This window comes from Choloepus didactylus, chromosome 3, assembly GCF_015220235.1.
Source record: "Choloepus didactylus isolate mChoDid1 chromosome 3, mChoDid1.pri, whole genome shotgun sequence".
Lineage (NCBI taxonomy): Eukaryota > Metazoa > Chordata > Mammalia > Pilosa > Megalonychidae > Choloepus > Choloepus didactylus.
Window position 1 is genome coordinate 52,642,240 of NC_051309.1, and position 13,439 is coordinate 52,655,678.

Sequence of the window (13,439 nt, forward strand, 5' to 3'; positions counted from 1 at the left end):
GACATTTTTAGATGTACCACGTATCTTCTGCATCTAGTGTAGCATCCACCACATGGGGGGTGGGCACTGAATTTTCACTGAATTAAAAGAAAAGTAATTGATAATGTGGAGATGCCAAAGTCCAAATTCTGCCAAGGTTCCACTCAGGCCTGTTAGGAGATATTTGAAATATACATATTCAATACAAACATGAACTGGGTGCCTTCATTTTATTCCTAAAACAAGCCAAGCTTGTTCCCATCTCAAAGACTTTGTACTTCCTGTCTTTCTGCTTGGAATGCTCTTCCTGACTGCTCACTTGGCTAACACCTCCCCGTTATGAAGAGGTCTCAAGTTAAATGCTACCTACAGAGAAAGGGCTCTCCTAACCTCTCCTACCCTCAGCCCAGTCACACTGTCATATTTCCTCCTCTTCATAGCATTTATTGCAGCATATGATTATATAATAGCATAAAATTAACTTGTTTTTGTGTTTAAAAAAATAAAAATATAAATGCAATCTTCGTAGTAGCATCCTCAGAACACTGAATGATGCCTGGTATATGCTAGATATTCAGTAAATGATTTGTTGGCTGACTGCCTCTTATGTACAGGTGAAGGAGATTTTAAAAATGGAATAATAGCCCCTGGCAGGTTCACTGAGGCCAACTGATCAAAACGAGACAATCTTTCAGACTATTTTTCCAGATTTTTCTACGGCTGTGTTAGACAACTAGTAACAGCTGTCTTCTCTTTCTAGCTCAAAGTTACATGGTCAAAGTCATATCTCCAATGTATATACAGAGTAAGCTATACTCTATAATTCTGGAGATGGCACAGGTCATATAGTTATGTATTAGAGCACATTCATCTCAGTTTCTTAAGCAAAGTCCTGGCTTTGTTGCTAGCTGTCCCAGCTTTGGTCCCCCTAGCCATGGACGTGGGTCAAATTCCTTCCAGGTATAACTTTGGTTCAGCCTCCCAGTTTCCCCAAAAGGCCATCCATCACCTGCCTATCCTTACACTTCTACTGAAGTAGTATAATCTCATGTAGATTGCAAACTGTAGATGAGATTGAGATTGTAGATGAGAGAACACATTGCAGTGGGGACTGAGGGGAACGAGATGACACAAGGAAGCAGGGCATTAGAAGGGAGCACAGACCTTAGGCAGAAAGAGAAAGAAAAAAAAGGCAAAGTGGAAAGTCCTCACAAATAACTTGGACCTACTTTGATATTGAATCCAAAGTCAGTTTTCCCTGAACTGGCTTGAGAGGACATTAGTTTCTTATCTGATAAGTAATAAAGTGAAGTAGAGCACGGCTCTCCTTCAACTCCAAAAAATGTTACAATTCTAGATCTCAGTAGCCCAGTGAAATGCACACCCTCCTCATTCCTCAACCATTCTGCCCTTCTCCTTTCCCCTGCCACAGAAAGCCAGGGCAGTGGTATAAACCAAGGTTTGGCTCTGCATGCTAAATCTGTGTTCTCTGGAAGTGGTTTTGACTGTGTCAAGCCAAACATGCACAGAGCATTCAGCTTTAGCATGCAAAATAGTTATCCAAGGAGTTTGTTTAGATGCATTTTTCCAGGGTCCTCCCTCAAAGGTTCTGATTCGGTAGATCTGATGTGGGGTCCAGGGACCTGCATTTTAAACTAAAACCACAGTGATTCTGATAAAGGGAATCTGTGAATCACTCTTTTATAAAATTGGCTGTTATAAAATAATAATAAGAAGAAGAATTAACATTTACAAAGCATGTGCTATGAACTAGGTATTGTGCTAATTCCTTTGCATGTGTTCTCTTAATCAATACAACAACTCAACAGGATAGTCTGGTACTATCATTACCACAGATGAGGAAACAGGCTGAGAGGGTCTCTGACTTCAAAGTCCATGCTCCTTCATCCATGTTGGGGTATAGGTTTTAAATTTTGAAATAATTTCAAACTTACAGAAAAGTTGCAAAAATAACTTTAGAACAATAGAGAACTCCAACATATTGCCTACTCAGAGAAAAAGATTTACCAACCTTTAATATTGTGCCACGTTTGCTATATCATTCATTCTTTCTTTCTCTCATTTATCTGTCAACTATCTAATCAAGTATTTATCCATCCATCCATCTGTCCATCCATCCATCCATCCATCATCTATTTTCTAAATATTTGAGAGTAGGTTGCACACATCGTGCTCATTTAATACTTAATATTTCCATGTATATTTCATCCAGTAAAGCTTTAAAATTCTTTCAATTATTTGTAGGAGTCTCCAACACCTTGCTACTCAAAGTGTGATCTGTAGACCTGCAGCATCAACATATCCATAAAACTTCTTAGAAATGCAGAATCTCAGGCCCCACCCCAGACTCTGTGAATCAGAATCTTCATTTTAGCAAGATATCCAGTTAATGTATGTGCATATTAAAGTTTGAGAAGCCCTGTTCTAATATATATATATATATATATATCTCTTCTATAATTCACTTATACCCATCTCATTCCCAAATAAATTAGCTGTGTGGTTTCTCCTATTAGATGCATTATGGAAGTACTTCATATCTTGAGCAATGTGATTCATATTGGTTTATGAACCTTAATGCATCCATTCAACTATATATAGCTGAACTAATTTTATTATTTCTCACCCAGACTATTAGAATTATCTACTATTTGATTTATCTGCCTCCAATCTCTTCCTTCTTCTAATCATTGCAAATAATTTTTTAAGCAGTGGAACACTTTCTTGAAGCAAAGTTTTGATTAAAGATCAACAAAAATAAGATAAAAGTGCAACTGTTCTGGTTGAAGTGGGGGGAGGGGGGTCAGAGCCCCACCCACAGTCACCAGGACACCTTCCCAGAACCCCAGGTGTCTGTGGCACAGAAATGAGCATCCCTGCTTTAGCAGTTCTCACCTTGACATCACACCTCTTTCATGAACAATTGTGATGCATTGCAAATAATATCATCATAATTGAAGTTCTGAAGTTTGTAACAAATTTAGCTTAAAGTAGCCCAAGTGGATTCAAGTCATCATCTCATCTGCATTTCAATACACTTTCTTGAGGATGAAAGCCCCCACATTCTCTAAAAGGTGGAGAGTCACATCTCCAGGCTGGTCTCCTTAAAAATATCACTGTCTTTGCTTATTAATTCAGTCAGCTCTCCAAAACCTATAGATTTAAGACCAATCTGTTTATCACTGTCTCTCTCTCACCTCTTGTCTTTCCTCCTCCATCCCCTCCAGTATTCCAGGAGCACAGTCCCCTCCACCTTGAACATAGCAGAGCTTTCTCGATTCTGTGTCTTCCCAGGTGCTATTCCTCTGCCTGGAAACTTCTTCTCTTGGCTTTCCTCTCTCCCACTCATCCCCCACTGCTTTTACATAGAGCCTATCCCAAAGTAGCCCCACTGTGAATATGGTTAAATGGATGGATGGATGGAAAAATGAAGGGGATAGAGAGAGAAAGAGAGAAAATGAATGCGATGGGCAGGTACACAGAAACAAAGATGTACAAAGCAGAAACAGAGAACCAGACGCACGGGGATTCCTAAGCCTTGTCCCTCCTGGGGCAGCTTTCCTTGCCTTTGCACTCTGCTACTCCGAAAGCCCCAAGCTGGGTTCTATTTCATCCTTTTACATTCGTCTGTGAGCTGCTCAAGACAGAGCTCTCATCCTTCTCAGATTTGTATTCTCTTGGGCTGGAACACAGTAGGACAACAAGTTATTTGTTCCTTTCTTAATGGAGCAAACCCCAAAAGGCAACCTTATATTCTGGGGGTTTTAGAGCCTTGTTTCTTCCCCTTGCTCAGGGTGACACTTGAAAATACTCCTTTGAGTAAAAATAAAATACAATCTATTTCTCAGGGTTCGAACTTACCATAAAGATTTTTCAAGTTCTACTTTTGCTATATTAGTAAGAATCACTTATGTTGATTCTCTAAAGAAGCAGCAGAACTTTATCATCTCAATCATTTTCTACTTGCATAAGATACAAATCAAGAATTTCCTTCTTTGCTCCAAACCCAGCATGTCACAGAGCCAGGCTTTTAAAAATATAATTCATTAGTTTGGAAATTGGAAGTGACAAGAGGTAATTGATCTATTTCAATTTGATCTTGTAGGAGACAGCTTTTATTTCTTTGCCCTTTGGCCTCTTTCCATTTAGTGTATGTATTTTCCAGAAAATTCTTATCTTTTTTTTTCAGTTCAATGGGGAGCAAATTTTAGAATATTTAAAACCACAAATACAGACCTCTCAGTCTTTATCTTTAGTCTCCTATTATAAGTAAATATTTAAATAAGACAATACCAATGTCTTCCTGTCTTGCCATTGCTCTCTTCTCAGCATTCCGTCCAACATTCCTTATTCTCTGCTTCCCCTCCCCCACAAGGATTTTAATTTTGTTAAAACGTTTGTACTGCGGCTGTGACTCAAGCAGCTCAGCTGACTGCAGAAACACAATGTCATTTAATATTCCAACCCACAGTCCACAGAGTTTCACATCAGGTCATTCGGAGCGGAGCTGTTGAGCCTGCTTTATATGACAATGATTGACAACACCCTGCTGTTGAAAAACAGACCGCATAAAAAAAACAGCCAGTGTGCTTCGAGCAATAGCTCTGCTTTCTGTAACAAACTACATATTGGAGGCAATTTAACAGAAGTGAATGTAGCTAACAGGTGACAATATAACATGAAAGCCACATTCTTGATTCCCTCTGAATAAGGCACATCCATTCATTAATCCATCCATCCATTCACTCAACCATATTCAAAAAGATAGGCACCATGCAAAGGCAAAGCTGAGGACACAAAGAAACACAGCACAGCTCCGGCTACTATGACACTTCTAGTCTGTTGGAGAAGGGAGAATTCAAACAAATATTTACAGGTGTGGGTAAGGGCCATAGGGGAATATGGAAAACCAGAGAAGGTAGCACCTCACTTTGACAGGGAAACTGAGGAATTAAAGGGGTTCAGAGAGGAAATGTGAATATCAGGGATGAACTGGATATTTCCAGATGAAGAAAAGGGGTGGATGTGTTCCTGGCAGAGGAAACATGTAGAGGCAGAGACTGACGACAGCAGAGCCAGTGACTAGTGGAAGGATGAGAGGAAATGCAGGGCTGAAGTGGAGATAATGAAATCTGCTTCACGTCATATTTGTAGTATCTGCAGAGAATTTGGGGCTCAGATGAGATCTGTGGCTTGAAATAGAGATTTGGGACTCAATGTCTATGGTTCAGAGCTCAAGCCAGGTGAGATAGTGAAATCACCTAAGAATGTGCACAGTGAGAAGAAAAAAGAGCCCATGACTCAATCCTAGGAATGACAACATTTAAGGATATGACTGAAGAAAAGAACAACCAAGGGAATCTGGGAAACTCTGTAGAAGGAGGACAAAAAGAAAAGGGTGTGTTAGATATAAGGAGAGGGAGGAGAGAATGTGGAACTCAGATTTATGACCTGTATAAAAGAAACTGTCTTCCTCATTTTTGTATCCACAGTAACTGACATTCATTCAGATGTCTGTTAAATGATGATTTTAGATATTTATTTTAAAAATGAGAAAAGTAAAGCCAGAAATTATGTGATTTAGATGATTAAGACAGTCTTTTTTTTTTTTTTTTTTCTTTTCATTTTCACTATGTTGTGCTTGGCTATTTATTTCTATTTATCCTTCTGAGAACTCACTGTTTCCTGAATCTCATTTCATGTCTTTCTTCAAGTCTGGACAATTCTTAACTATTACATTTTAAAATACTGCTTCTTCCACATTCTTTCCTTTTGGAATGCCTATTAGACATATGTGAAGTTTTTGTGTTCTATTCTCTATGTCTCATAATTTATCATATTTTTAATCTCATCTCTTGGTGCTGCCTTTTGGGCAATTACTCAAATCTATTGTTCAGCTCATAATTCTCTCTTTAGCCTGTCTAATCTGCTGCTTAACCTGTTACTGAGATTTTAGTTTCAAAGATCGTATTTTTCATTTCTAGAAGTTTTATATCTTTTAAAAGATAATTGGTTTTCAAATCAGCCTTTTGGGAGCTGTATTCCTTTACCTCATTTTTTCCTTTCATGTCTTTAGCCATGCATTTATTTTATTTATTTTGGTCTCTAGCCAAAAATTCCATTTGCTGAAGCTCTTGGGATTCTAATCCTGCTGTTTGTATATCTGCCTTCATTTACCCATGATGGGATATTTCCTCTTACATGTGTAACAGTTTAAAGGAACCTGTGAGACCTGGGTTTAGGATGTCTCTCCATAGAGGCTTTGCTTTGCTTCTGCCAGGTACTGTGGGCATTTACCATTCTGGAATCACGTATTGCACTAATTTACCAGGATGGCTCCTAGGCCACACTGGTATTATAAATTCTAACCTTGAACCCATATGAAGGCAGGCCCGTACAGTGGTGTGTTGGTAAATGCTTAACTGGCTCTCTGGAGAAAAAGCTTTGATTTGTAGCCTTTGCTGATTTCTGTGGTGTAAATATTCACATAATTGCTGATTTCAAGCTACCACCATGAAGGCCCTGAAAGCAGAATTGGGAAGAGATGTGTACCTTTGGCTTTTCAAGCCACTACAAATCAATGCCAGCACTTCACTCAGCTTATAATTACAATTTCTCAGGGGAAGCATTTTTCTCCTGACCCAGAAACCTGGGCCAAAACAGAAAACGGAAAATGGGACAAAACTATCATCTCCCTGGACTGACAGGTAGATTTTTTTTTTCTAGTTCAGCATTTTATTAAGGGAATAATTTTTTCAGGGTCCCAGATATACCTAGGATCTCAGTGCCAACTCTATCTTCTGTCCCTACACCACCATTGAAGGTTCAGTCCCTTGGAAATTGAAACCAGAAAACCACCTACTTACCTCTGGTTTTGGTTCCTGGAGTCCCTGTTACTTTATGTGGATTTGCCTATGTCTTTAGGATGTTTGGTATATTTTGTTCAGCACATCTGGGTATTTTTTATCAAAGAAGAATTGTCAGGTTATCTAGCCAACTACATTGCCAGAAAGTGGGAGTTCAACAACTGCCATAAGCTTCACTCCCAGTTTATGTCTGTCCCCTGTTCTTTCTCCCAGGTCCCAGAATCTAAGTTCTTTTGCATATTAGGCTCCAAACAGCCATTCCAAATATCCTATATGCAATAAATCTAAAACCTGAATCTCAAACTTGTTATTTTGTCTATGTTCTATATCTAGGTTAATATCTAGGTAAAATGCACCCAGTTTTCCAAGTCAGAGCCTAATTTTGCTTTGAATTATCTCTCCTTCACCCCAAATATTTCTCCTCCTCTCAATTTCTAATACCTGTTCTCTAGTAGAAGCTGCCATTATTTTACTTTGACACTATTATAATAGATTCCCTAGCCTGACTCCCTTGCTGTTCTCTATTACTATTCCTATCCATTTACACAGGGCATCTGAAAACAACCACCACCACCAAAAACAAAAAACAAAAACAAACAAACAAAAAAACACTTAGCTGACTTTCCACTGTCAAAAATAAAGCTCTTTACATAGCATTACAGGTCCTAAATAATTTGCCCCCATCTTTCTATATTTTGTTTCTTATTCTTGCCACTCTGTATATACTCTGTTCCCATGTGGACGTAATGTACTTCCATGACTTGTTTAAGCTGTTCTCCTTCCCTGGAATGTCATTTTCCTTCCTTTACATATTGTAAGTCTAGTATTCACTGGCTAATGAGGCTTAGCCAGACTTAATCACTCCCATGTCTATTTGAACATGAATATATAAAGCCCATCATGGAATGCCTTGCACTGCAGATAGCTGTATACTTAGAGCAGCAAGATCCCTGCGAACTGAAACATACTTACATTTCTCTCTACCATTTCACCATCTAGCAAAATTTGGGGAGATTAACATACAGTTGTTGAACTGAGTTGTTAAAATACTATAAAAAAGAACTCTGAAATGTTAGAAGTCCATGTCTACTAATTATAGGTAATTCTAAAGTGTCTAGAGCAGAAGAATGCAATGTTTTATATGCATTTATGTGTGTGTGTGTGTATATATATATGTATGTGTGCATATATGTTCCAAAATAATCAGTTTTTTTAAAAAAAGTCTTTCATATTCGGCTAGCTATTAAGAGAGAGTATAAGCAAGTAAAATAATAATGCTAGGGCCAATTTTTAATCCCCCCACCCTGCAGTACCAATTAAGTCCTCTGTTAGCACAATTTTGCAGAAGTGATGGGGGAAAGGAGTGACCTTACCTACTATCCCACAATCTATAGTCTAAACAGAGAAAGGCAATGAAAGGTGCTGGTAAGCAGAAGCCAGGGTGAATAATTTTAGATATATCAAAATAAAAAGACCAACTAAATATTGAAGGTAAGAAAAAAATGTATGAAATATAAAGTTAGTAATATACCACAGTCGTCTTAGGACAATATGAAACTAGCATTCTTTACTAGTCAGCCAATACACATCATTACTCACCAAGGTTAAATGAGTGAACAAGAGGTTGTTTTTATGATTTGCCCAATGTAATAATGGGGATGAAGTTTTAAATTATTCCCAGAGAAATTCAGCTTAAAAGAATGTTTTAAAAATATACTTATTAAATTAAAAAATATTAGTGCTTTTTCTACTTTTACAGAAGGATGGAAATAAAACAATCCAAATCCAAACCAATTAGTGGAGTCTAATTTTAATAAAACTTCTTTTTCTTTTATCTTGCTTTTGCCACTCATTGTGTTGTCTGGCTACTCAACAAGATGAATTCTTCCATTACCTTCAAAATAGTGAGCCTTGAAAAATATTACTGGAGTTTTTCCATGTTTAGAGCAAATAAATTCTCAGTTTAATATCCTGTTAGAGCTTTGTAGATATTGTGTTTTCCTTTTCAGTTTATCAGATGACAAATGCCTCCTGATACAAGCCTTTCTGCCATTCAAAGATAGCTATTTGTAGTCCCCAACAAAGTCTTCAATGCATAAAAAACAAGTTGAAACGTTAGAACGTCAAGAAAGCAACAAACCAACAGGACGGCTAAAGAATAGGTGAAACAAGGACAGGACTGATTAAAGAACACAAAATTATTAGAGAAGAGAGCGTTGCAACAATCTCACCATGTAAAGCAAACCCTTATTGTTAAATCATGGAGGTGTACAGAAAGCCAAGGGGCACCCCACTGGCACAGACTTAGAGATAACACGAAAAGGAGAACTTGATTAAATCAAATCTCATTTGATTAGTCCCATCCACTTCTAAATCTTCAATATCCATGTCTACATTCTTATCCTACACTTCCAGGCATAAGAACACCTAATATATAGAATCTAGTCCCTCCTGCCTGAAAGCTGTGTTAGATTGTATCATGTCCCCCTCAAAGACATGCTCAGTCCTAACCCTAGGTCTTTGGGTATGGACTCATCTGTAAATAGAATCTTTGAAGATCCTATATGGATGAGGTTAAACTGAATCGGGTTGGGCCTTAATTCATATGACTGGAGTCCTTATTAGCACAGGAAATCCAGACAGTCAGTCTGCAGAAGCCAGAAGAGGAGACACAAGGAGACAGATCACCATGTAAGGGAGGACTGCTGGAAAGCCATCACCAGAATGCTACAGACTCACGGAGAAAGCATTGCCTTGTAATACTTATGGTGAACTTCTAGCTTCCAAAACAGTTAGACAGTATGTTTCTGCTTTTAAGAAAAAAATTTTTTTTCGATGTCTTTTTGGTAGGGACTAGAAGTGTGCAATGTATTTGCATGATTTGAGAATGGCTGAGATGGTACTTTTACAAAGATGACTGTATGAAAAGTGATGCATCATCACAGCAAACAGAATGGGCTGGGGAAAGTCATGGAAGGACACAAAATCACAGCCTCAAATACAGTAGAAAGGTGTGGAAGGAGCATCTCAGCACAGATTAACTCTGAGACACAAGATAAGGTTAACCCAGGAGCTAGGGCAGTTATACAGTTAAAAGACAGAGTTATACACAGCTACCCACCTATTAGCAAAATGTTTATTCACTAATATTAAGACTGTCCTAGGTATATGAAAGTTGGTGTGGAAAGCTGGTCATACATCAATGACAGATTAAGCTGTTAACAACTACTTATTTTGTGCAAAGTCTTAACACTAACCTATACCACCCATGACCACATCAGCATACGGGTGCAGGAGTTATACTGAAACAACAAAATAATAGCCTTTGACTGCAAAATCCCAGCTGTAAAATTACTAATTCTCTAATTCCCAATTTTTTTCTCCTCTTAGAGAAAATAGTCTTACTCAGGTACTCTTTCGGTTGCAACTCAAACTAGCTTGCCTAAAAGGAAAAGATTTATTAGCTCACATAAGCAGGAAGGTGAGGAGTGTTGCTGGGAAAGACAGGAGCAGGGACTCAGAGCTGCCTGCACTCTCTCTCCACTGCTCATCTGCACTTTGGTTTTATTCTTCCAGGCTGGGAGATTCTGTGAAATGGAACCACAGTTGGAAGCAGTTTTTTGGCTCTCACCTTTCCAGCTTCTTAATAAGAAAGGGGTCTTTCCCATGGTTCTAATTAAAAAATAAAACAAAAGCAAAAAACAGAACCAATCACAGGGAAATATCCTAATTGCCCTGGGTTGGATCATTTCCTCCCTGCCCCATCAGTCACAGTGCTAGGGTGTTGGCTGCCAGAGCCACGTCACATGCACACTTTAACTCAGACCAATTCAACCGTAAGAGTAAAACGGGGGAAACAGAGAAGCGACCGATATACTTGGACCATGCCGGGTGATAGGGATCTGCTATTCCCGTGGTCAGTCTCTGCTCCCAGGGCTTGTCATGGCCTGAGCAGCAGAAGCAGAGATCTAGAGTCATTTTTAAATTGTGTGGCCCTGAAATGCAAGCCAGCCACTTCGTCTGGTATTTAGCTAAAGAAATAACTAAAGAAATATTTTATCAGAACTGTTCCAATATTGGAGGGGAAATGGTTTGTGTGGTTTAAAGGGTTTCAAGGATAGTTTTACCTATCCATGAATTTCTCTTCAAAGACTGACAATAAAACCTGTTGGGGGTTGAACTGTGCCCCCCAAAGGACAAGTTGAAGGCCTAACCCCTGGTCCTGTGAATGTGACCTTGTTTGGAAATAGGGTATCTGAAGATGTTATTAGTTAAGATGAGGCCAGACTGGATTAGGGTGGGCCCAACTCCAACACAATTGGTGTCCTTTTAAGAAGGGGAGGTTTGGACACAGACAGATGAGGGGAGAGCATCATGCATTGCCAGCGAGCCTCCACAGAAGCCAGGAGAGGGACACGGAACAGATTCTTCCCTATGGACGTCAGAGGAAGCATGGCCCGGCCGACATGCTGATTTTGGACTAGGCTCCAGAACTGGGACACAATAAATTGCTGCTGCTTGAAGCCACCCAGATGCGGCACTTTGTTATGGCAGCTCTCACAAACTAAGACAAAACCTAACCCTTGCTTATGATTACCCCTAAATCTATTATGATAGACTCATAAGGCACAGTCAGGGGGCCCGTCCTCAACCAGTCACTGGCGGCTCCGAGGTGGGGTCCTGTAGCACAGGAGCTGCTTCCTCTTGGACCTCATGGTAAGGGCTGTTGGAGGTGCAGTTCTCCCCAAAAGGGAGGTACATCTCCCAGGAGAGGAGGGCAGAAGCAACGGGGAGCAAAACAATTGAGATCCACAGGGAGTGCCTCTAGGAGATGTGCACAAAGTTCAAGTGTCTATAAACGTCCTCCTTCACCTTGACTTTCTTGGAGTCCACTCCCTCCTTTGTTCCTTCCTGCTGCTCACTCCCCCAGCTTCCTGGTCCCTTCAGGCCTATGACCACTTCTGCTATTGCCCCCCTTCCATTCCCTTCACTGCCACATTACTGCCTGTGAAAGCGTCAGATGCATTAGTGCCTCCCTCTCACTTGCATTAAACTGTTATTTGGCAACAAAACACATTTAACTCCGGCAATGCATCTCTCCTTTCCATGTAGAACCAGACTCAAGTTCCTTAGGAGACTGACTAGGCCCTGTATCGTAAGACCTAAAATTTTGTGTTGCTTTGACATCTTTGAGCCACACAGGTCTCCAAAGGCCTAACATTGTGTTCCCCTGCACTTGTCAGGGCTGTCCCCCACCCCCAGCTGGAAAGTCTCCCTACTGGGCTCCTCCCCCTGTCTGCCAGACTGCTGCCCTCCACCAGGTCCTGAGAATAACGGACTTCAGCTCCCTGCCAGCGTGTGAATTTACTCAAAAAAGCCAATCACATCCTCCCACGGGACCCTACTCCCTTGTCACTACAAAGCCTGCCTCCCACAGCCCCTGCTAATTCTCTTTATTCCCATATGCAACTCCCATGGAGCTCTGCGTGGCACGCAATATCAGTCCTCCCAGCCCCCGGGGCTGAGTACATGGGATGAATAAACCACAGTCCATCACCTCTGTCCAGTGTGGTGTGTTCAGCCGTCTCCTACTCTTCACAAACAGGGTGAACAGCAGGTAGTCAGAGAGCCCCCACCATCTCCTCTTCACCACCCAGACAGCATCCCGGGCCCATGTTTCTTTTCCGATCTGGGATACTCCCTGAAATTTAGGGTTTATTTCCTAACTGTGTGGAGATGTTAAAGATCATTCCTCTTCAATTTTCCAAGTATTTCTCTCATCATACACTTAAAAATACTTTTTGCCCCCATCTTATTTTCTCTTTGTGCAACCTAGGGCTGCCAACTAAAATATGTGGGACATGCTTATACTAAAAACACTATTTGTTGTTTATTTAAAATTCAAATTCAACTGGGCATTCTGTATTTTTGATTAGAACCTCTGGCAACTTCACCGGTTAGGATTTCATAAACATAAGCTTTGCTTGGCTGATTTACCAGGCCACTCAGATATTCCCGAACAGGATTTAACATGACTGAATTCACTGTGAGCGGACAATCCAAGTCCTGACTGACTCGAAATATTCAGATTTTTATGCCAATTGCATAAGGATAACATTGCAGATTGCCAAGTGTCGTATACTTTTTGGACACAGAAAATAACCCCTGGTTACATGTATAATTAGCTAGCTATTAAAGTATAATTAATGTTGTTAGCAAATGACATTTATTCTGTAAAGTAGGCTTAATTATATAAATCACGTGTAATCACCAGAGACTGAAGCCCATGTTGCTTTTAAATGCAAACTAGGAAGAGCCATATTCCAGTCAACTCTTCCATTTAACAGATCTCTGTCAAAAGTAAAATTTCTAGCTTCCTTTCAACAAGAATGGCCAAACATTACTAAAATTTCAGCTACTTTAAGGATAGAAAACTTACTTGTTTTACTACTTGAAATTTGATATACTTGTTTAATTATTTCAAACGGTTTATTTGAGGGGGAGGTGGTAAGGCAAAGAAGAATATAAGAATACAAAAATCACTCACCATCCAATATATTTTGATATACAATG